This window comes from Anas acuta, chromosome 4, assembly GCF_963932015.1.
Source record: "Anas acuta chromosome 4, bAnaAcu1.1, whole genome shotgun sequence".
In the NCBI taxonomy this organism is placed as follows: domain Eukaryota; kingdom Metazoa; phylum Chordata; class Aves; order Anseriformes; family Anatidae; genus Anas; species Anas acuta.
The window spans coordinates 74,209,030-74,229,445 of NC_088982.1; the positions used below are offsets into that span (position 1 = coordinate 74,209,030).

The window sequence follows — 20,416 nt, forward strand, 5'->3', positions numbered from 1 at the left end:
GTTGGCTTCCCAGTCAAGGGGGCCTGTTGCTCTGGGGAAGGTTTTCAAGCTCAGATCTAAGACTGTAAGTTTGGTTGTTTAGTTTCACTGCTGATAATGCCTTTCAATGCTATGAGCCTAGCCTGCAAGTGTCCTGGTGGAAGAAAAGTTTATTTTGCCCTTACTTTCTGCTGCTTTTAGCTCTGTAGCTTCTGTCTGATGATACAGAAGGCACGATGTTGGGTCTTTTGGTGACACTGAAGATAACAAGTCTGTCCATTGTCGGAGAAGACATGCATTAAAATTCTTGCATTACTTTACTGGAAAAAAAGACAGCTAATGTATTGATTTTTCTTTTAAATACAAAATCATACAGAATTTGTAATGTGATTGATCACAGGAAACAGCAAAGGCAGCAATTTTTTGTTTCCTGGAGCACATCACTTAGGTGCAAGAGCTTTTTATGTTCTTTTTTAAGGAATCCTTGCCACCAGCCATGAACTACAGCATGCTGTCTCTTTTATTTATTTAATTTTGGTGGAGCTGCACCATAAGCAAAACCGGTGAAAAGATTCAGGTTAAAAATAACCCTGCAGAAACAAAACCTAGGTCATTTCCCTGTTTGTTTCCTTTTTCAAAGCAGTCTTACAAAATTTGTATTAGTATAACAGATGGAGCAGTGAAGAATGCAATGTGTAAGGTATGGCATGTAATGAAGGACCATATGATGATGCTTTTGCCAAAAAGGCAAATGAATCCACACCTGTGCATGGCACTTAGGTTCCTGAAAGACTCGTCAGCTTCCTTTTTTTTTTTTTCTCCTTTGTTTCCTGTTGTTGGCTCGAGGTGCTCTTCCCTTAATACCCACTAACTGCATTATTTTCTTACAGAAATCATTTTAGCCTTGCCATGGGATCACTCATGGGATTGCTGTAAGATGTTTTTAAGTTCATGAATAAGAAAAGCTTTTAGTTAAGAAGGCTGAAGTAATATTATAAGACAACTCTTTCTTTAAGTAATAAACAAGTTGTCCTCAGTGATCAGTCAGGATCTTTTAAAGAGGTGAGGCTTGCCTTTACCTGGAGAAGTTCTAGGAACAGTTCCAGCAAAAGAATTAAAAGGTTTCAGGAGTCAAAAATGTTGCCCCTCCTGCCTTATATCTAGCTTCCTTAGGCATATGGATACCTGCTCCCTGTATTTCTGCAGTTTATTCCCAGTCCTGTGACCAACTTCTTTGCCACCAGCTTCCTGAGAACATTTGGAGAGTCTCTGTTAAACAGTTTATGTACCTGGAGACACCGAGACAGGCCAGACAGGAGTTTCACAGGAGAGGCAAAGCACCATGCTCAGTTGGTCTGAGAAGACGAGGTTCTCCTGGACCTTCAGCTGAGGCTTGTTGTAACCATTCACTTGCAACAGCTGGGGAGGCAAGGGGGAAGGTGCTAAAGATGGGGGTCTGCCAGGCTTGCCAAGTGCTGGGAAGGATGCTTAACTATTAGTAACGTGATCAAAAAAAAAAAAAAAAGAGATAAAATAATGGTTTTGCAGAATCTCTTGAGATTTCGCTTGCAAAGGAAAAGGTCCTAAAGAAGGGAAAGTTGGGGTTGGGATCCATCTTTTTATTCCTTGGGTGGTGGGAGGGAGGCAGCTATTCTGCATTTTATTGCGGTTGATATGGAGCAGTTCATCTGTGATGGACGGGGACTGATGCCAGAAGAGTTACGTTTCTTGCTATGGGTGCTGACGGGTGCTGGGATGGTCTGGGAGCAGGTCCATGGGAGAGGCCAAGTCTCTTCTTCCTCTGCTGTCTGCCAGGTTGTTTTGGGTGGGGAAGGGCCACAGGCAGGTCCCACCAACAGCTGCTGGTCTCCAGCAGGTATCTTCTCAGATCACAGCAAAGGAGGCAGGGCAATGTTGTCTCCTCTTGTGGGCATATTCTGGCGGAGCTGCCAGCCAGCCCACTGGTGACCTCTGGGCAACTTCAGGGCAAGGAGCAGCTGCTTAGCTATGACTGGTGCTGCTTTCCTTTCATCATAGTGCCCAGACAGGTCAGGGTGGCCAGATGTCAGTGTCTTGTGAGTGAGTAGGTCAAGTGAGCACTTGTTTTTCTCAAAATGTTGATCAACCTTCCCCATGGCCCCATGGCTTCTTGCTTTTTTTTTTTTTTTTCCTTTATTTTATTTTTTTTTTTAATGAGCAAAAGAGGAAGAGCAGACAACCCAGGGCTGTTCCTGTGTTGGTAACATCGGCTGTAGCTGCTGGAAACCAGCTGCAGGGAAACACTCTAATTGCACAGCACTGGTCTTGGCTGGCAGCACCTCTGTAGAAATCCTGCACCTTCATCAGCCTGGAGACCAGGGAGCTCATGTAGGAGATGGACCCAAGAGTGTTAATCGAGGAGAAAGCATGATCCACCTGGATCCTGGCTATAGTTCACCATCTTTTTTGCCCATCAGGAGATTTACTTGGGTGAACACAGCCTATACAACCTGCTGTCCTGGAAAGTATTTTGAAGGGGCTTCATAGCTGGGACAGAGGAATGGTGTTGGGGGGCAGCTGATGCTCCCTAGCAGGCATGTCCCCTCAGGGGTGAAAGACAAAATTACTGCTGTACCTTTTGGAGAGAAACCTGTCTCCTTTGGGCACATACCCAAACTTCTTCACCAGGTCTTTTCACAAGGACAGCTTCTGGGCAGTCCTGCTCTGCTGGGTGTGGGAGGAAAGGGCTAAGCTGGTGGGTAATTTTGACATTTTCAGTTGTGTAATATAAGCCAACATACGTCCAGCTGTAGGCACACCTTGGTATAAGTGCAATGCTGCTGTTGCTGTAAGAGAACAGAGATAACTCTCAGGGGGAAGAGCAAGCATGTGACCTTTTCCTTCTCCTTTCTTTCCCTTCTTTCCTCTCCCTCTCCCATTTTATGGTGTGAGGTCTGTGAAGGCTAACGGTAGTTCAGTTTTAGGGCTGTCCCACCATGGCAGTGAGTGCCTTCTACTGTCTGCCTCATGCTTCTGTGATGTCCTTCCAGCCCTTCTTCACATAGCTGTCTTCCCAAAAAAGCACACGCTGTGACCCTTCTCTGGCCAAGCTATCTCAGGATGCAATCTTCAGCAGCATGAAGAATTTTTCACATTCCACTCCAAGTCAGAAGGGGCTATTTCCACCATATAGCAGTTGATCTTGGGTGCTTTTATGTTCTGTGCGGGGGGTCCTCATGGATCCCCCTCTCTCAGCTACATCACTCACTTTTGCTTTTAGCTGTGATCTAAATATTGCCAAGGGTGTTCCTGACTGCCATTCTTGAGCAATTTACTGAGTTTTAGACCTGCACCATTCTGTGCAACATCTTTGTTTTTGCATGTGCCTACAACATAACAGCTTTCTGTCCCATCCCTATTAAAACATGATCTTTCTATGCAATACCTTGCATGATGCACCGTTTCTGGGAATTACCATCTCACTCATTTTGTTATGTTATTTTCCAATGTGCTAACAACACCCCTGCACTGCTCTGTTTTTTCCCCAGTGTTGTTAGCAGCCACCTAGTCAAGGGTGACCCTGGAGGAGGCAGATGCCCTGTGCCATGCAGTAGCCCATGGGGACCAGGTGCATGGTGAGCACGGTCTGGGTGCTGAGACTGCAGTGCTGCATGTGCCTAGATGGAGAGGAGTTGGAGGGTTTGGGCTCTGCCAGAAACCCACAGCTGCTGGGAGGAGATGCCCCTTTTCTTCTGATTGTTGGGAACATCAGAGAATTTGCTGTATGGGAGTGGGGAGTAACGGAGCTGTAAGTGTGGACAGTGTGTGAGTGCAACCGGAGGCTACCCTGCTGGTCAGGTCAAGTTAAAAGGAAAATATCATTGTTCAGGCTGACGGGCTTCAGGAGGGTAGTTTTTTATGTAAGCAATGTCATTTCCTAAGCTTTTAACCCTCTGACCGTAAACTATCAATTTAAGCAATATGCTAGACAAAGTTACATGAATCACTGTGATTCTGATTAAATGAAGACAAAGTTGTAGGTCCATCTTCAGTTTCCAGTGAAGATACGTATGTGAATATACAGGTCTTTTAAGCTTTCCATATCTGTGTGGTTTGCAGTACCATCCATTTTCACGCTGGGATTGCTTCAACAAAATTGCTTGGATCTGCAAGAACATTTTGTCCAGTCCCTACCCAACGCAGGGCCACAAGCAGGTATGTTACGTGTTGTGCTAGAGAGATCATTATCTCTGGTTAGGGATACCAGTCACGCAAAGTGAACTGGTGTACTGCTTATTTAATTTGTGTGTGTTTCCAGTTAAATGGAAAACCCCCACAAAATAATACAGAAGTACTTTCCTTCTTCTCTGTAGTAATTCTCACGGGTGTAGTCCAAAACTTTGCTCCAGTGCCAAGTAGAGTCTGGGGTCCAATTCAGCCCTATTCAGTTTAGCTGAACACAGATATGACTACAAATACTGGAGCATTGCTGCCCTCTCCCTCTCCTTGTTGCCTTTATTTGTGTTTTCTTCTTCATACTTGGCTTCACTGAGGTCTCTGTAAGAAACCTGGAGAAACAGCGGCCTCCCAGAAAAGTCCCTGCTAAGTGGAAGTTCACCTCTACCTCCCCAGCACCAATGTTGTGAAATACGTATGTTGAAAAAAACAACACAAAACATACGGAGAGGTTACACGGGTGGGAAAAGGGGAAAAGGGTGCTGCCTTTTTGCTAGGTTGTGCAATGAGGTGTTGAATAATGAGTGCATCTTTTGTGCTGCTTGGGTTTTGTGGTTAGATTGCCACAGCTTGCACTTGGCTCTTTGCTTAACAAACTTCAGACAAGATCAGTAGCCCAGCAAGTACTTGGCAAACATCCAGCTCCGCAAGAAGGATATTAGCAGTGATGCACGAGATATAATCTTTGGCTTTGCTGGAATTACATGAGGAAGGAGCTGTCAGGAAATGAGCCCTGAAATCCTCAGCGACCTGCGGTGGACTGGGCCACGTGGTCCAGGGGCAGCTGCTGGGGAGTTACGGTATCCGAGGTATTTACGGCAGGTGAGGTTACTGAGGTCTCAAGAAAGCTTCTCTATAAAGATGAGATGGGCTGTAATATAGTCACTATTAAAGCTGAAGAGGCGTGACCTCCATCTGGGTCAAGGTTGCGTTGCTTCACGCAGTCGTATATGTCACCTGCATGCCATCTGCTCTTTGCTCCACGTGTTGACAAAACCCAGGGGTGGCCATGACCCTTTGCCTGCCCTTCTCCCCTTATTTCCTGTCCACCCAGACTGCTTAGGAAAACCAACCCCAAAAGGAGCGATCTGGGGCTGCTTAGCACAATTTCTCTGTTACCCATGTGGACTGTAGGCATTTTCCAGGCGGCCACATCCCAAAGGCAGTGACTGTGGGGCCTGGTTGCGAGGCCTGTGCCTGGCCCTCTGCTCCCGGCCTCTCCTCAGCTCTCTGGAGCTGCCATGGTCTGGGAACTCACAACTGAGTGTTTTTTGGAACAGCAGAAGCGAATTTGTTGACACTGAAGTTGTTTGTGAGGAAGTACGAGTCTCAGGAAAAGACGCTAGCTCCCAGGATGGAACAAAGCCGGCCCAGCCTAACCACGGCACAAGGGCGAGGAGGAGCTGTGGCTCTGCAGCAGCGCAGCACAAAAGGGCTCAGGGAGGTGTTTTAGGCAAAGAACGATATTGAGGCAAAAATAGAGGGATAGAAGTTAGCCTGGAGAATGCTTAAATTGCTAATTTTCTAATTTTAGTGTGCAGGTGCAGGCCAGGATTCTAGGTACAGTTAGGAGAGGGGAATGCTTCTCGGTTTCACCCTGGAGCAGGATGGCTGGGGGGAGCCCTGGGGCCCCTCTCCTTTCCCCCCCTCTCTATTTCTGGACATTTCTGGGGCTGGAAATAAATTAGAAACAAAGCTTTTGTGTCGAAACAGTCCCCATATGTATTTCCTAGTGGAACCTTTGCTTCTCTCTGTTACTTTTTTTCAAACGATTGCAAGCTTTTATTCGTGAATTGCCGGTTTGTGGCTTTTTTTTTCTTCTTTTTTTTCTCTCTCTCTCTCTTTTTCTTCACCCCCCCCCCCCCCCCCCCGAGCCGTGTGCGGCCGTGGCCGGGGCTGCGCTGCCACCTGGCGTCGCCGCCGCGGGAGGGCGCGGGGAAGGCAGGGGCCGGCCCCTCTGCTGCCCCCCCGGCTGCACCAGGCAGGAGAACGCCCCGAAACGAAATGCAACAGAAAAACAGCATAATCGATCCATACATAATTTAAAAGTTAAATGAAAAAAAAAAAAAAAAAAAAAGAAAAAAGCACACGTTAATTAAATAAAATGAATAAAAAAATAATAATGATGATGTGGAGCAAAACTACATTGCTAGCATCGAGCATCTCCCCAAAGGCTGGAACTTCCTCACTTGCAGGAATTTCTTATTATATGTAATTATATATCCTTTACGATATATTATTATTAGATAGTTCAGCTGGGATTTGAGCACTGCTGCAGTAAGCTATCCCTATCCCTATTGCTATCACTATCCCTATCCCTGTCCCTGCTATCCCCCATAGCCCTTTGCCAGTGTCCTGCTCTCTTCTTGCTCACCCCCTGCCCCCCAGGCTGGAGCCCCACTCTGCACGTTTTCGGGGTCCCAGTGTGGGATGAGTGTGTACAGACGGCCCTGCTTTGGTTTTGCTGCTGACAGATGAGATATCCCTGTGGTCAGTGTATGGGGAGTGCTTCGTTCTTCTTGCTTGGGGCCACTAATGTTTTCTGTACAGTTGATATGCTTTTAAAATAAATATAAAATTTAGTATAGATCATACAAATGAACAACTGCAATTATTAAAGTGGAGCTCTCTGTCTTCATCATGTCCATGTATTATCACCTTTCTGCCAATGGACCGCTGTGGTACAGGGGATTAGTTTTCTCACTAATTTCACATCGTGACATTAACTGGGTTTTACAAGTCTCAGTGTGCAGAATTAGGCCTTTGCTGTCAGAAGCAAAAATCATCGCAGCTAATATGCCTGACTTTGGAGTTGAAGGCTGGTGAAAGATAAGGATAATATTTATTTGTAGCAGAATATGCAGTAATCCTCTTTTCTAAGAGATTGTAAACCTTGCAGGCTCCAGCTGTGGTTTTCAAGTCTTGCTGTTTTCTGGGATGGTGCCACGTCTCCAAAGAGCTAAGGAGCCTTTTCTCCTGTGAGAAATCCTCACCGGGACTTGCTTCTGAGTAATCACAGCTCAGGGTGAACTTCCAGGCCAGAGGGATGAATCACAACCATCCTTCTGTAGCATAAACTTACGGTATCACTCCCGTTTCCAGTCTGCTTCATCCGAAATAATCGGCTGGCATCAGCCTGCAGCACCTTGTGGCAGACAACGCTGACCTGAGATGTACCTGATCTTGTTGTGGCTTCTGACGAGTGATATGGCTGCTGACGTGCAAGTCTGAGGTCTAAATAACACTGACTCCGGTCCTGCAAAATTAAATAGAAAATATTTCTCTCTCCTCCAGCCCCGTCCAGGCTTTTCCTCCCAGTGCACTGGGGATACGCTCACAGATGCCGTTTTGCTAAAAGCCGGATAATACTGAGTGCTGTCTGAAACCGAATACAAGGCAGCAATTCAGGGGGATGTTTCTGTTGATGCCATGAAGCACAAAAGCACAATTCAAGTGGAGCAGCCAAATCTCAGGGATGAAATTGCAGCCCTTGTATTGTGCTGAGGATGGGGCCTTGTTTTACTAATCTACTACAGCTCTGCAGGGCTTTCAATTTTAAATATGAAGAAAAGAAGATCTGGATGTAAATGCAGTGGCAAATGGGGTTACTCATGACAAAGAAATGTGCTACAGAAACTTAGCCAGGCAGAGATTTCTTTTGGACAGGGGAGTCACATCCATGCACACATGCACAAATGCAAGTTCTCGGTTTCTCTCAGCCTTAGGAAGAACAACTAGATGTGGTGCTGCCTCCTTTGAGGGCTGGTGTTAAGGTACCAAAGGTTGCATCTTTCCCCTTAATTATGCTGGATCCTCACTCTCAAAGACACATGTTTTTAAGCTGTATTGCCACCTTCATCTTTTTGTGTGTGTTGAGGAATTCCTCAGCTTGAGGAATTTTCTCTAAGCATGTTTTCTCTAAGTATTTTCCCTTGCTGTCGGATGCAAAAATAGAGTAGATTGTATTGAGCACATTGTAAAATCACATGCTAAGCACCGAAGGACAGTTGCTGTTTCAAGGCTTTGGTGTATTTCTTCCCTATGCCCTTACTCAGGAAAGATGCAAATGAGCTGTGGAGTGAAAGTCAATGTATATTGCAAATAATATTTTGCTCCTGATAAATTAACACACTGACCTCCTCAAGGTGCTTTTGAAGGTTGTTCAAAGCATCGGTGGTGGCATTGTTGAATGGCTTTTCTGTGACATTCATCATCTAACCCAAAAGGATTCTGCAATAGTTATAAAAGGGAAAAAAAAAGTGAGCAATACTTCAAAGGCTCAAGAGGAAATACGTTTGGCCGGATCTTGCTCATTATAAAGTACCTGGGAATGTTTTATTTCTGAGAGATGCTCTCCTTAAGCTCTGTTATTTTATACCAGAGGAAAACTTCTGCCATAGTTTAGCGAGACTAGTGTTAAACCAGATGAAGCTGGTGCTAACAGGGGGCAGAGTTTGCGCTGTCTCTGCGGGCTGCATTCTGGGCGAAGCAAGGAGGTTGCTGCTGCAGGCGGCTGGCTGCTGCTGCTGCTGCAGGATTTGGGCAAACCAGATCTGGGGCTGCTATGTTTTGGGGCTTTGTCAGTTTTGGGCAGCACTCTGTGCTCCACGCCTGGATCTCAACAGCCAGGATTTAGACAGATTCTCTTTCTGAGGCAAAACGCGGAGAATTTGCCATGATTAATCATTCTTCTGAGATTTCAGATGCATTTAAATCCACGACGTGGGGGAAGATACTGCAGGTTTTATAGCTTAAACAGCACCTCAGGTCTTTTATCAGCAGAAATGAATCAGACCATCAGAGGAGCGAAGGGTTTTAATTCCAGGTTCTTATTTTGATTTAACCCATATACAAACCATCCTGCCATAGCGGTGCAGTTTATTGTGAGACGATTCATGTGGCAGATGAGTTTCCCCCCAGGACATGTTTGCTCCTCATTTTGTTTGCAGTCGCATGCTTTTGGTCTAGCAATGCTTTTTGTTTCAAACTTCATTAATACAGTGAGATGTTTACCCGTATCAGACTGCGCTACGTGACTGCTTACGAAGGGAAAATTATTGCAAAGAAGATTAAAACACATCCTAGGGACAGCCTGAAGATCCAGGGGCTAGTTTCTAACTCAAAAACAAAACAAAACTAAAAAAAAAAACAACACACATCATATTGGAAAAGCAATGGTGCGATGCAAAGACACAAGTTGCAAGCGTGCAGATCTATCACTGTGTTTGGGAGAGGATGTAAAGCTTTGAAGAAATGCAGGGCCTAATTCTCCTGCCACGGCATTGTCCTGCTGACCTCGGCGATGTTCCTGAATGACAAAAGTGAAATCCTGACCCTTCAGAAGCAAAGTCAGTCCTCAGAAGGGTGTAGGTGTGTATCTGTGTGTATTAAGTCTCAGCTACTAAACTTTTGTTACCTGCAATGAATCTGTGTGGGGCCAGGCAATTGGTGACTTTTTTTTTTATTTTTTTTTAAACTTTTAATAAATCTTGCATTGTCAGTTGGCATTTTAATAGGCTTCAGGCTGAAAGCTTAGTCTGTAAAAGTGCATGTCAAGTGCTTGATGGGTATAAATTGCAATACAAGAGAGGCCTATGAGGCTGGAGGATGCAGGAGGGAGACATTTCTATCTTCCATACTGAGGAACTGGACTGTGAAATTAAGCATATGGTTTTGCAGCCTTGTTATTTTGCCTTTCATTTCTTGGAGTTCCAGTGCTGTGTACATGTGCGATTTATGAAGACACCCAAATAGATAAGAAATCCTCTGTGACAAAGACAAAAAGCCAACAAACAAACAAAAAAGCTATAGGAAGGAGGTTAAAGAGCACAGAAGTCTGGTATTGCTTTAGAAAAGCCCTCAAGAAATACAGATGTTATCCAAATGACATATAGAGTACAGCATCTTTTTCATCTTCAGGAAGGATAAATGTATGAAATATGCTGTTCTTAAATACAAGGCAGAAAACGTTCCTCAACACATGTCAAATCTCATAGCTCAGCGTAATCCTACATGTGCGATGTGAGATTGAATTGTGCCCCATTTTCTCAAGTTGTTCTGATAGATTAGCTTTCAGATTCGCTCCTTGTCTTGCTGTGGAGCATTTTATCTCCTTGCTTGGCCTTAGTCTTTTGCTGTTGCATGATGTAAGGTCTGACAAAACTTTCCACATGGGAAAATGGGTGGGTTCACTGCTCTTTGCAAGGGGAGGAGGAGCTGGAAATGCAGCAGTGCCTTTTACCTGTATGTGAGGTACCCCCCGGCGTGAACCATGGGGATCAGACAAGGAATGATGGGCTGCACTTGCAGCAGGAAAGATTCCAGCTAGGAAAGCTGCATAACCTCAAGGACATCAAGGAACTGCACGGGCTTGCCGGGCTCTGGTGTCAGTAGTAGACTGTTCAAAGCACCTTTCTGCAATGCTGTAGGTGCAACTCACCTTGGTTTGGGGTAAAAGGATGGACGGGGAGACCTTTTGCAGTCTTTTCAGGCTCTCTTTTTCTCCGTTTCTGTGATGATGAGAGGAGGGCCTCTACTCTCCTCAGTTTTCTGCTAGAGGCTGTTGCTCATCCCAGTCTCAAACATTACTGAGTCTTTTGCCTGTAATGTGGTTTGTTTGTTTTCTATTTATTCTACAAGCAAACAAAAAAAAATCATGCTCCACGTTGCTCATGACCTGTAGTTTGGTTAACAGATAAATCAAGACCCAAAGGTTTAAATGATGGAAGGCAAGGGGACAGCCTGTACAGAATGAAAGCGGACAGAGATAAATAGGACAGATCACAGTTTGGAGAAGTCAGTCGCATATATTAAAATAATGTAATTCTGCTCTTTTCTGGCTCTTGGTGTACGCAGAAAGCTAGACGTTGTCAAGCTAGGCCGGGCAACATTTCTGCCCAGCCCTGTCTAGTGAGAGCAATCAGTAGCAGAAAACCGGGGACAGCAGACAGGAAACGAGGCTGTTATGGTCAGTGCTTCTCCTGCCAGCTCCCAGCAGTCGGTGCTTCAACAGCTTTTTTTTTTTTTTTGAAACTTTCTGCAAGGGCTCCCCGTCTGTTTGGGTGATGCTTGGGAAGAGCCACATGCACGGCAGTGGGGACACCCGCGTGGATGTGGGACGACAGACACCATCCTGGGGGGAACACCTCAAGCTTGTCCACGCACTGTCTGTTCCTGCCAGGGTTGTGTTGTACCTTCCCTGATGCTTCAGCCGAGCAAAATTTGCTTTCCCTGTGTAAGAAAATGTGACTTGCACAGGCTTTGAACTTTGGTCTAGTATTAACATTGCATCAAAGTAAATGAGGTGTATAATAAATAATGATGCATGGAGGGTTTTCCGGCCATTACTCTAAGTGAGGAAAATAGTCTGCCTTACGCTGCCTGGCCAAAACCTTGATGGCCTAAATAATTTTACTGGCTGAAGGCTTTGAAAAAATATTTTGTCAAATTCCTGATTACAACAAAGAAGTAAATAGACTGCACTTCTCCATTACAGGAGCAATTTCAATCGCTCTTCTCTTACAAAAGAAGAAGTCAGAAAGACAGTTGATGTATAATTAAATACAAATGTGAACCAGAGATTTCATATTGCTCATGAAATGGGACTTTGTGGTGTTCACAGCAGAAGCTCAGGAGGGAATAAGAAAGCTTTGACACAGAAGATGTTTTTGGTAATATCCCCATGTACAAGGTGTTCTGCCACATCTTGGAGATGAACCAAATAGATTATAAAGAAAAGGTTCATTTACTCTGGATGGATGGCACTTTCTCAAATAAAATGTCATTGGATAGATTTTATCTGACACAGAAGCTACCTTATAGCCAAGGTCTTCAGGATGGATGAATCTGGAGCTCCAAGCCCCAGCAATTTGGCAGGTCTCCCAAGATGACCACAATTTTGCACATTGCAGCTATTTTCTCTGTGCTTTTGCATGTCCTGCAGCTGCTGGGTGAGCACCTCCAGGGGGGTGGTGTTCTCACGATCCGTTTGGGGCAGTCTGCTGCAAATGTGTTCTTGCAGATGTAGTCTAGAAAGAGGTACTTCAGGCTCTGTTGAAGTTTGGGTGGTGTTTTGCTTGGAGCCTCTAGCAGGTGACTTGTGGCATTGCAGACCCACAGGTCACAGCCCTTTGCTGCACCTTGCCTAGGAGATGTTCATACAACCATGGCTGTGGGTCTAAACATGCAGCCTGAGGGCTGGTAGCAAGTGGCAGTGACATTTCTTCAGGCCCACTGCCACCTTTTATGTCCATTAATAGGAGAGCAGGGACATTGGGGCTCACTGGCTGCTGGCCACCCCTGACCAGGTACCCAGCTCTGTGTGTCCAGCAAGGGCCCAAAGCTCAAAATTACGTGTGCAGGTCAGTGGACCTGCCATCTACTCCTTCATGTCATACACCTGGCACCACCATCTAAGGATGACAGAGCTCAAGATCAGTTAGAAAACAGTCTATGAATGTGTACAGCTATCTACCACAGGTGCCTATGAGCTCAAAACCTTACATGAAGTCACTCAGCCACCCAAAGCAGGGGCTAGTGAAACCCTGAATACTCCAGCACATGAGCAGTCCCCACAGCCTTACTGAAAATATCTACGTGCCTTGTGCCCTGGCTCACGTTTGTGTTTCTTAGAATAGGACCTCAGTGCTGGTTCTTGTAGGATCGAGCCCCAGTTTAAGGAAGCTCTGCCACTTCACCTAGCAGAGTACATTTAAATGGTGGAGCAGTAAGGAAATCCCCAGCACGTTTTCTCTTGTGAGGGTCAGCAGCGTTGTGTTAGCTTTAATCCAGGTTTTGGTGGTGGATTTTGGAAAAGGGGCAATTGGATGGCATTTATAGCAACTTTTTGCTTTCAGACACTAATAAACCTAATATATTTTTGTTTTACTTTTTAATTATTTTCTATTATAAAGACCAAATGGTGAGAGATGAGATGGAGGGGAGGGAGTAGAGTATAATGGTAAAGAATAAACTTGAGCAAGGTGGGGGCAAGGAGGGAAGGGCTGGGCACAAAGCAAAACCTCCAAGTTTGTTTAAGATTTATGTGAGTTTTTAGTTCTTTTCTTAAAAAACAAACAAGCAAAAAAAATGAAGCATTGGTCACTGCTGGGATTTAAACTGTTGAGTATCTGATTGACAGTAGGGAGTGACATCTGGTGAGTGAGTTTTGTCAGTGGCTTTATTCACAGATAAATTAAATGCACAAAAACATGAATCAAAATTCACATATATAAACGAGGACACTCATACTAAGTGCATTGACCCACTCCTCACGGTTCATTTCCCAGCCTGCCACTGTCTGCCGGAGTGCCACTGCATGCATCCTGCTCTCTTGAATCATTGCCTGCAAAATGGAGACATTTCTGATATGGATAATAAACCCATATGGAAGATCTGGGGATTTGCTGTCAGACAAAAGGAGGGCAACGCCAACACTGGGTAGTGAAAGCTGTACTTTTCATCTGATTCTTGATTCTCCAGAGACAGCTGACAGAACGGTGATAGAAAGACGACTGCCTTTGTTATTGCAAAGGGCTGCCGCCACGCAGCATGCCAGGGAAATGAAAAATGCAAAACGAGCAAGAGATACAGTCTGCAGGACATTTCCTACTGTTTTCACTTTATAGCATGTTTAGTTGTCAAGGGCCCCACAGGTGGTATAATGAAGCCCTGTGAAATTATTCTTCTGTAGTGAACTGGGGACATGTAAGCAAGACTGCCCTAATTGCAGAAATCACTTCACATGGCAGAAGCCTGGCAAATACCTGCAGAAGTGCTCAGAACTGCTCTAGGCATACCAAGCACCAAAAGGCTATCGTGTTTCCTCAGATGAATCCCTAATGAGAGCTTAGAGTGAGCAAGTATTCCTGTCCTCACACGTGTGTTATGCTCCTTAACCAGAAGTCTTCCATCTGAACTAGCTGAAGACACTCGCAACCAGCTCGCAATCCAAGTTCTCGACATCTTTCTTGGAGCTAACAAAAGAGAACATATGGTTCTGAAGAGCAAGCGTTAGGTTTTTCACTTGTGTGCTTTTGAGATAAATGGGAACAGGGGAGTGCACCTATGAAATCACCAGCTGGGGGATGCTGTCTCACTTGAACTGAGCGTGTGGGACATGCTCTGACCAGACCTGGAGCTGAAACCCCAGCAGGAGAGTGCAAATGGCTGCCTCCAGCTCTGAAGAAAGATCCAATTTTTTATAATTTTAAGTGTGGCTGCATGAATGGAAAAAAGCCACATTTTTTTTTTTCCCCTAGTGGACAGCCAAATCACTATTTGCACAAATAAATATTTACAGAAATTAATTTATGGATAATTACAGAACACATACTAGTTGCAAAATAACAAGTATAAATATTTGCAAAATTAATTCCTCTCGGTTCCCAGTGCAGCAGATGCAAAAATTTCAGTTAAAATGTTTCTACATTGCTCACTAGATATATAAAGAACACATTCAAATCCAGTGATAATAAGAGCTTAACTTAGGTTTCTTTTTTTTTTTTTCCCCTTTACTTTGCCTGTGTGCCATAAGGATTAAATCGGAATCAATCTTTGTATTTGAATGCAATCGCAAGGAAGCGTAAGACTGAGTAGGTTTAGATCTGCACTGCAGAAAATATGTTTAAAACCGCATATTTTGAAAAATATTCTAACTTTGGTGAAAAGAATGGATAACGGATAACCTTTTTATTCGTTGTCTGAAGCACATTATCATGACAGAGGGCTTTATGACAAAACACACGGGTAACTAATCAGTATTTACATTTTCCTTTTAAACATGAAGTTATATTAGTTTGTCTTGCTGAATCTAGAAAATCCCCCAGGCAGGGAGGAGTGTTTGTGCTGCGCAAGCTGCGAGGCCCAGCAGAATTTGTGGTATCTGCAGAAAGCTCAATCAATGGACAATAGATGCGCTTGGAGAAACAAATCTGCTTGTCATCAAGTAATTCATGGGAATTAGGAAATGAAAACCTTTTGCAGATTAGTCATATGGGGGAAAAAAAATAAAAATAAAAAAATAAAGAAACCTTTTGCCAAAAAACTGATTCACCCTGTAGTGACATGGAGAGGTGTTTGCCACCAGAGGCCTGAATGTGGGTTACAGAGAGTTCAGCCTAGCACAGCCATCGAGGGACAATCTCTGGCTTCACGAAGGGCAATCTGCGAGCCATGGAGAAGAAAGGCCCCTGTGCTTCCTGCTGCTCTGCCCTGCTGGACATACGAGCAGGATGGTGGGCTCAGCTCTCTCCAGCATTGAATTTCTTCCGAAAATACAGCGCAATGGAAAACAGATATCATATGGGGTTTGCTTTCCTATTCTCTGTAGACTGTCATGTTTCTACAAGCAGGAGCTGGCTGGACACCTCCTTAACATCATGGCCTTGAAGCTATCATCTTGTTTTCTGCTGTTGCTGGACTCTTGCTCTGAAGATGTTCCGTGGTGGCTAAACCATGGCTGATCAGACACCAGGGAAGCTTTGGGGACTCTTGTTCGGTTTAAACTATATTCTTCTGTGTTACTGAAATCTCAGCGGGTTTCTTCTTTGGAGTTATTTTATCATTCTGGGGAAAACACATGGATATAATTTCTTCAGAGTTTCTGGGAGATTATCATCTGTATAGATTTAATACCCTAACAGTTAGAAGAAGAATAAAAAGAAGGGAAAAAAAAAAGATATGCCTCACCTAAATATAGGAGGATTTCCTATTATGCTTCATAGGCAGGGCATGTACTGTAGAATTAACCCATTTCAGATATTAATCCCCTGAAAAAAAAAAAATAACAGATAATTCTCCTGGGTGGCTATGAAAGAAAATAAAGGGGAACAAGCCCCATACTCTGTCTTGCTACATGGCCCAGAGCCTGCTTGTCAGATGTATTCTCATCCCCACACAGTCCCAAGTACTTCTTCTTCCTCTGGAGTGGGACCTCTGCTCCCACGGACACCAGAGAAGCCCAGTCTTTCAGAGATGATGGGACTGAAATTGCCTCTGTACTAACAGCCAACGAGAGCACTGTTTGCACTACCCCGGGGACTCTCCTGCTTTGTTCTGGATGAAGTTCGTGAAATCCTGAGGATGACTGGGAATTGGCATGGCTGTGGGTTTTGTTGCCCTTACTGCTGGCCCACACGGATTTCCTCTGTAACCAAGGGAACAAAGCATGTTAAATCTGTGGGCCTGTAATTCTGAGCACCTGTTGCTGCTGTCCTTGGGACTGCACGGCTCTGTAAAGCCTTTGGTTAGCCCGTGAATTGCCTCAGTTTAGTTTTGGTTGATCCCTTACTATGAATCACTCTAACAATGATGGAAAACAAAAGCTAGGGAACAAATGAGGCAAAAGGCTCCATGCTTCTCATGCTTCAGCATTTCAAAACGTATCTTAAATTAACGGAGGAGTGCCAACAAGGATTGACACCTCATCTGATCATGCAGCTTGCACTGATACTATTTATGTGCCTCCGTATGAGCCCATTTTCTGCTGGGAGAGTAATTTTACCAGTGTGGTACTGAAGCCCATTACATAAAATGATAAATACTTTCATATCTCTCATGCACTTACCTCTGTTGCAGAAGTCTTCATTTCACAACCCATATTGCAAACGGGAAAAAACATGGCTTTGTCCTTACCTGATGACTGAAGCTTTTGAGTTTGTGTCCCTCACAGCTATTTATTTCCACATCCTCCTGGAGGGGCTGTTCTGTCTGCAGAAGGAAAAAATATTCAATGTGTTTCAAGTGATCTTCAAATTAGAGGCCAAGTGGGAAATGTTCCCACAAATGTTCCTTGGAATTCATAAGAGCCGGACATCAAAAATTATGAAGTTATTTGAGGTTTTAGGCTCTGCAGCTAGAACAACACAAGATAAATCAGAGAAAACAACATAGTGTCTTCCAAGTGTTTGGATCCAAAGCTGTTGCAATTCTATGTGTATCTGTATACCAGAGACCGTATCTACTTCCCTTTCATTCATATGCAGATTTCTCTTGCAGTATGCTGAGAAGCTCACACATCTGATAGTTAGCGGGTAAACATTTACAGAACAAAGTAATATAGTTCCCAAAATAATTTAAAAATTGGCCTAGCTGCAAATTACACTGAATGATGATCATCTGTGATCCCAACAGGATGCAATTAGCATACGCCAAAGTCAGCAGAGCTGCGAGCGAAGGCGCAAGAAGTGCTGGGGCTGGCGAGGAAGCTGGGCCCTGCAGGAGGAGGAAGAGGGAGAGGAGAAGGAGGTTTGTCAGCAGCAGCCGTCTGAGACCCAGCTCCCTCTCTCCCAGTGTCTGCTGGGCTCTGGGGGGTCTTTTTGCAATCCTGCAGCTGGTGTTAATGGCCACAAATTGCTTTGGCTGCTGCAGCAGATCCCGTGCGTTAAGCAAAGCGTGTGGGAGCAGCCCCAGCTCAGCCTCTCCCCCAGTGCCACCGATCTGGGATTGCTAAGTGGTTTTCCAACCACTTTCATTCAAGGGTGGTGTTTGCTTCTTCCTGCGTGTGCAGGAGCACCAGTGTGCCCGGGGCCGGCTGTGGCACCAAGTGCCTGGTTTGGATGGCACCGTGTGGTGTTTGCCATGCAGGCAGTGGCTGTGTGACAAGCAGGATGCAATGACCTAAATAAGAAACGAAGCATTTCTCTGCAGAAGCGATGATAACAGACCTGCTTACCACAAGCCAAGGTAACTAGGTTTATTCAGGCTTTTGGTTTAGTTAGATTCAGACCTGCATAACTTTCCCTTACTGGAATGTTACTATGAAATTTATAGGGTACTCTTCAGTGGGTGGCTCTGTTGGTGGAGACTGGCTAAAATAAGCTCTCAGTAATTTAAATCAGGATTCTGAAATCCCTAAAATTAAGGAATCTCGGTTAGGAATTAAGAAACCTCTCTCTCCCTCTCTCTCTCCCTCCCTCTTTTTTTTTTTTTTTTTTTTTTTTTTTTCTTAGGGAGTGTTTTATGAGGTGGCAGAATATTTATGAATATAGCTGCTGCTAAGCCATTCTCCCAAGGAATGGCAAAGGCAGATGGTGTTTGGATCAGGATCGAAGCAGGGAGCCCCAGGGCTGTGTGGACGGTTCTGTTTCGGCTGTAAATCTCCCAGTGCTTGTCTTCATCCTATCACTCCTATAATTCACATGTACTGCTAAACTGTCAGCACATTTCTTCTTGTTAATAATAAGTCTAAGAAGGGTTTTATTTTTCATTTTTAAGAGTGGAAGATTGCAGATGATGCTAAAAAAAACAGGTCATGACATTTTCCTCAGAGGACACCAGACATAATTTTGTATTACACAGACAGATAAGGGAAGAAAGAGAATTAATTACAAGGAAAATAACAGTGCAAAACACATTACTTTTTTTTTTTTTTTTCTTTTTCAGAAAGTCATCTTTATTTTCCATGAGAGCATGATTCAGGTAGACATTTAACCATCTGCCCAAAATTTAAGGTCAGGAATATTCCACTGTCACATATTCTCTTGCTTTAAGCTACTCACGTCCTTAAAAACCTAAGGTTTGCAAAACGGAGGTAAAACTCATATGGCTGACTGTGCATAGAAAAAAAGGTCAGTTTGAAAATGTACGGCCAAAGTCAAACTACTCGTGCTTAAGGCCCACTGACCTCAAAAGAAAGCATGACTCTCTAAAACTGTGGGCAGCAGAGTTCTTTCTAGAAGTCATTGTCGACAGAAGAGGATGCGCCCTGCAAATGTAAGGAGCAGTAAATACCTGGGTATCTTGCAACCCCCCAGTTTCCTCTCCAAATTAAAGGCAAAATTCTGCTCACAAAACTTGTTTTCCAAATGAACTCTTTACTGGAGGGCTATCTTTTTTCTTTTAAAAGAGTAATGCATGTTCAGTGCTGCAAATGCATGTTCAGTCCCTGCTATTTTCTTTCCACAAAGTGTCTGGATGAGGACTCGGGGCAGAGGACAATCAGTTCATTGCACCTACAGGCTGCTGCAGGGGACGGGGGAGATGTGGTGTCTCCCCAGCATGCTCATGTGTGCTCTGTAGGCACCCCTGCCACAGACAAGGATTGATACCAGGAATTGTGAGGGATGTGAAACTCATAATTCAACCACAGGGGAAAGGAAAAAAAAAAAAAAAAAAGAAACAACTGAGTTCTTCTTTGCTCATGGCAATTTTGTTGACCACTTATTAAGTTACATCCATTGTATGATATGAAAGGACTCCTCCTTTTATCTCGACAGCCATCAGGATCGAAACAGTAATAAAACTCCGCTGACAAGTGCCACAAAGGTGACTTTGTTCCCACAGCCCCTCTTAAATTTTGGCTCGATCAGCGAGCAAATAAACCCCATGAAGTTCTCACTGAGCAATTTTAGGCTGAGGAGGAGTGTTGTAAATGCTCATTTTAGTTTTGGCCAACTCTGCTGGAAGACAAAAGAGGTGCTTTAATAGCAGATTATGTGTATATGTTAAGCCCGCAGAAGCCAGAAGCTGAGGCGGAGCGGGTGATGTTCTGATGACAGCTTCATAAGATGACTCACAGACTCAGTCTGTTTAACCAGTGCTGCTGAAAGCCACTGTTATTTATGCTTCTGTGGACAAACAACATCCAACTTCTTACCAGGGTGAGACTCGGGGCCACGTCAGGCTCTGTCCCACCGCACCTGCGGGCTGTCTGAGGCCAGACACCAAGAAACAGGCAGTGCAGAGACAAGGCACCATCCACCCCCTCCCTAGCCCTGATGGCAAAAGGCACTGCAGTATCACTAAGAAATGCAGTCTTCACGGACATTTTTGGGTAAGCACTGCAGGGCTTTAGGAGGCTGTGCGTGCGGGTCCTCTTTCCTCCCCTTTCATTCTCGGATCCCCAGCCAGCCTGGGAGGGAAGGGGAAATGGGCTTACCCCCGGAGCCTGGGGGGCTCACCCCACCACAGAGGCTGCAGCACGGCAGAGCTGTAGGGCAGGAATTTGTTCCTCCCCAGGCTGCTCTCCTTGCCACACAGGCAGTAGCTCAGTCCTGTTGAGGAGGAAGCCAGAGAGGGGTGCTGCAGGTCCGTCCTTGCCCTTCCCCAGCGCAGAGCAGAGGAGCCTGCGGGGGCACAAAGACAGCAAACCAAAGCAGACAGCCTGGCACCAATATTGCAGATATTGGAAATGGCATCTGATCATTTTGATATTGCTGAGGATACCATACATCTAAAAATCCCATCACAGAGGTGAGTAAACAGAGCAGAAGGAGGATCACCA

At 44.7% G+C, this 20,416-nt stretch overlaps 2 long non-coding RNA genes across 4 annotated transcripts; one reads left to right on the forward strand and one right to left on the reverse strand.

Moving 5' to 3' along the window:
- The first annotated feature begins 1,316 nt into the window (after positions 1-1,316).
- LOC137856547 (uncharacterized) lies at positions 1,317-8,466 on the forward strand. 2 transcript variants are annotated; one of them, XR_011096577.1, is made up of 4 exons: positions 1,317-1,697; positions 3,507-3,593; positions 4,078-4,173; positions 7,094-8,466. It is a non-coding gene; the product is annotated as an uncharacterized lncRNA (long non-coding RNA). The 2 variants fall into 2 exon arrangements; XR_011096576.1 differs by having other exon boundaries at positions 1,320-1,559.
- A 6,821-nt stretch (positions 8,467-15,287) lies between these two features.
- On the reverse strand, positions 15,288-17,496 carry LOC137856548 (uncharacterized). Of its 2 annotated transcripts, none has more exons than XR_011096579.1 (4): positions 17,342-17,496; positions 16,760-16,902; positions 15,883-16,339; positions 15,288-15,759 (listed from the first exon to the last, which is right to left on the reverse strand). It is a non-coding gene; the product is annotated as an uncharacterized lncRNA (long non-coding RNA). The 2 variants fall into 2 exon arrangements; XR_011096578.1 differs by having other exon boundaries at positions 17,295-17,496.
- Positions 17,497-20,416: the final 2,920 nt, after the last annotated feature.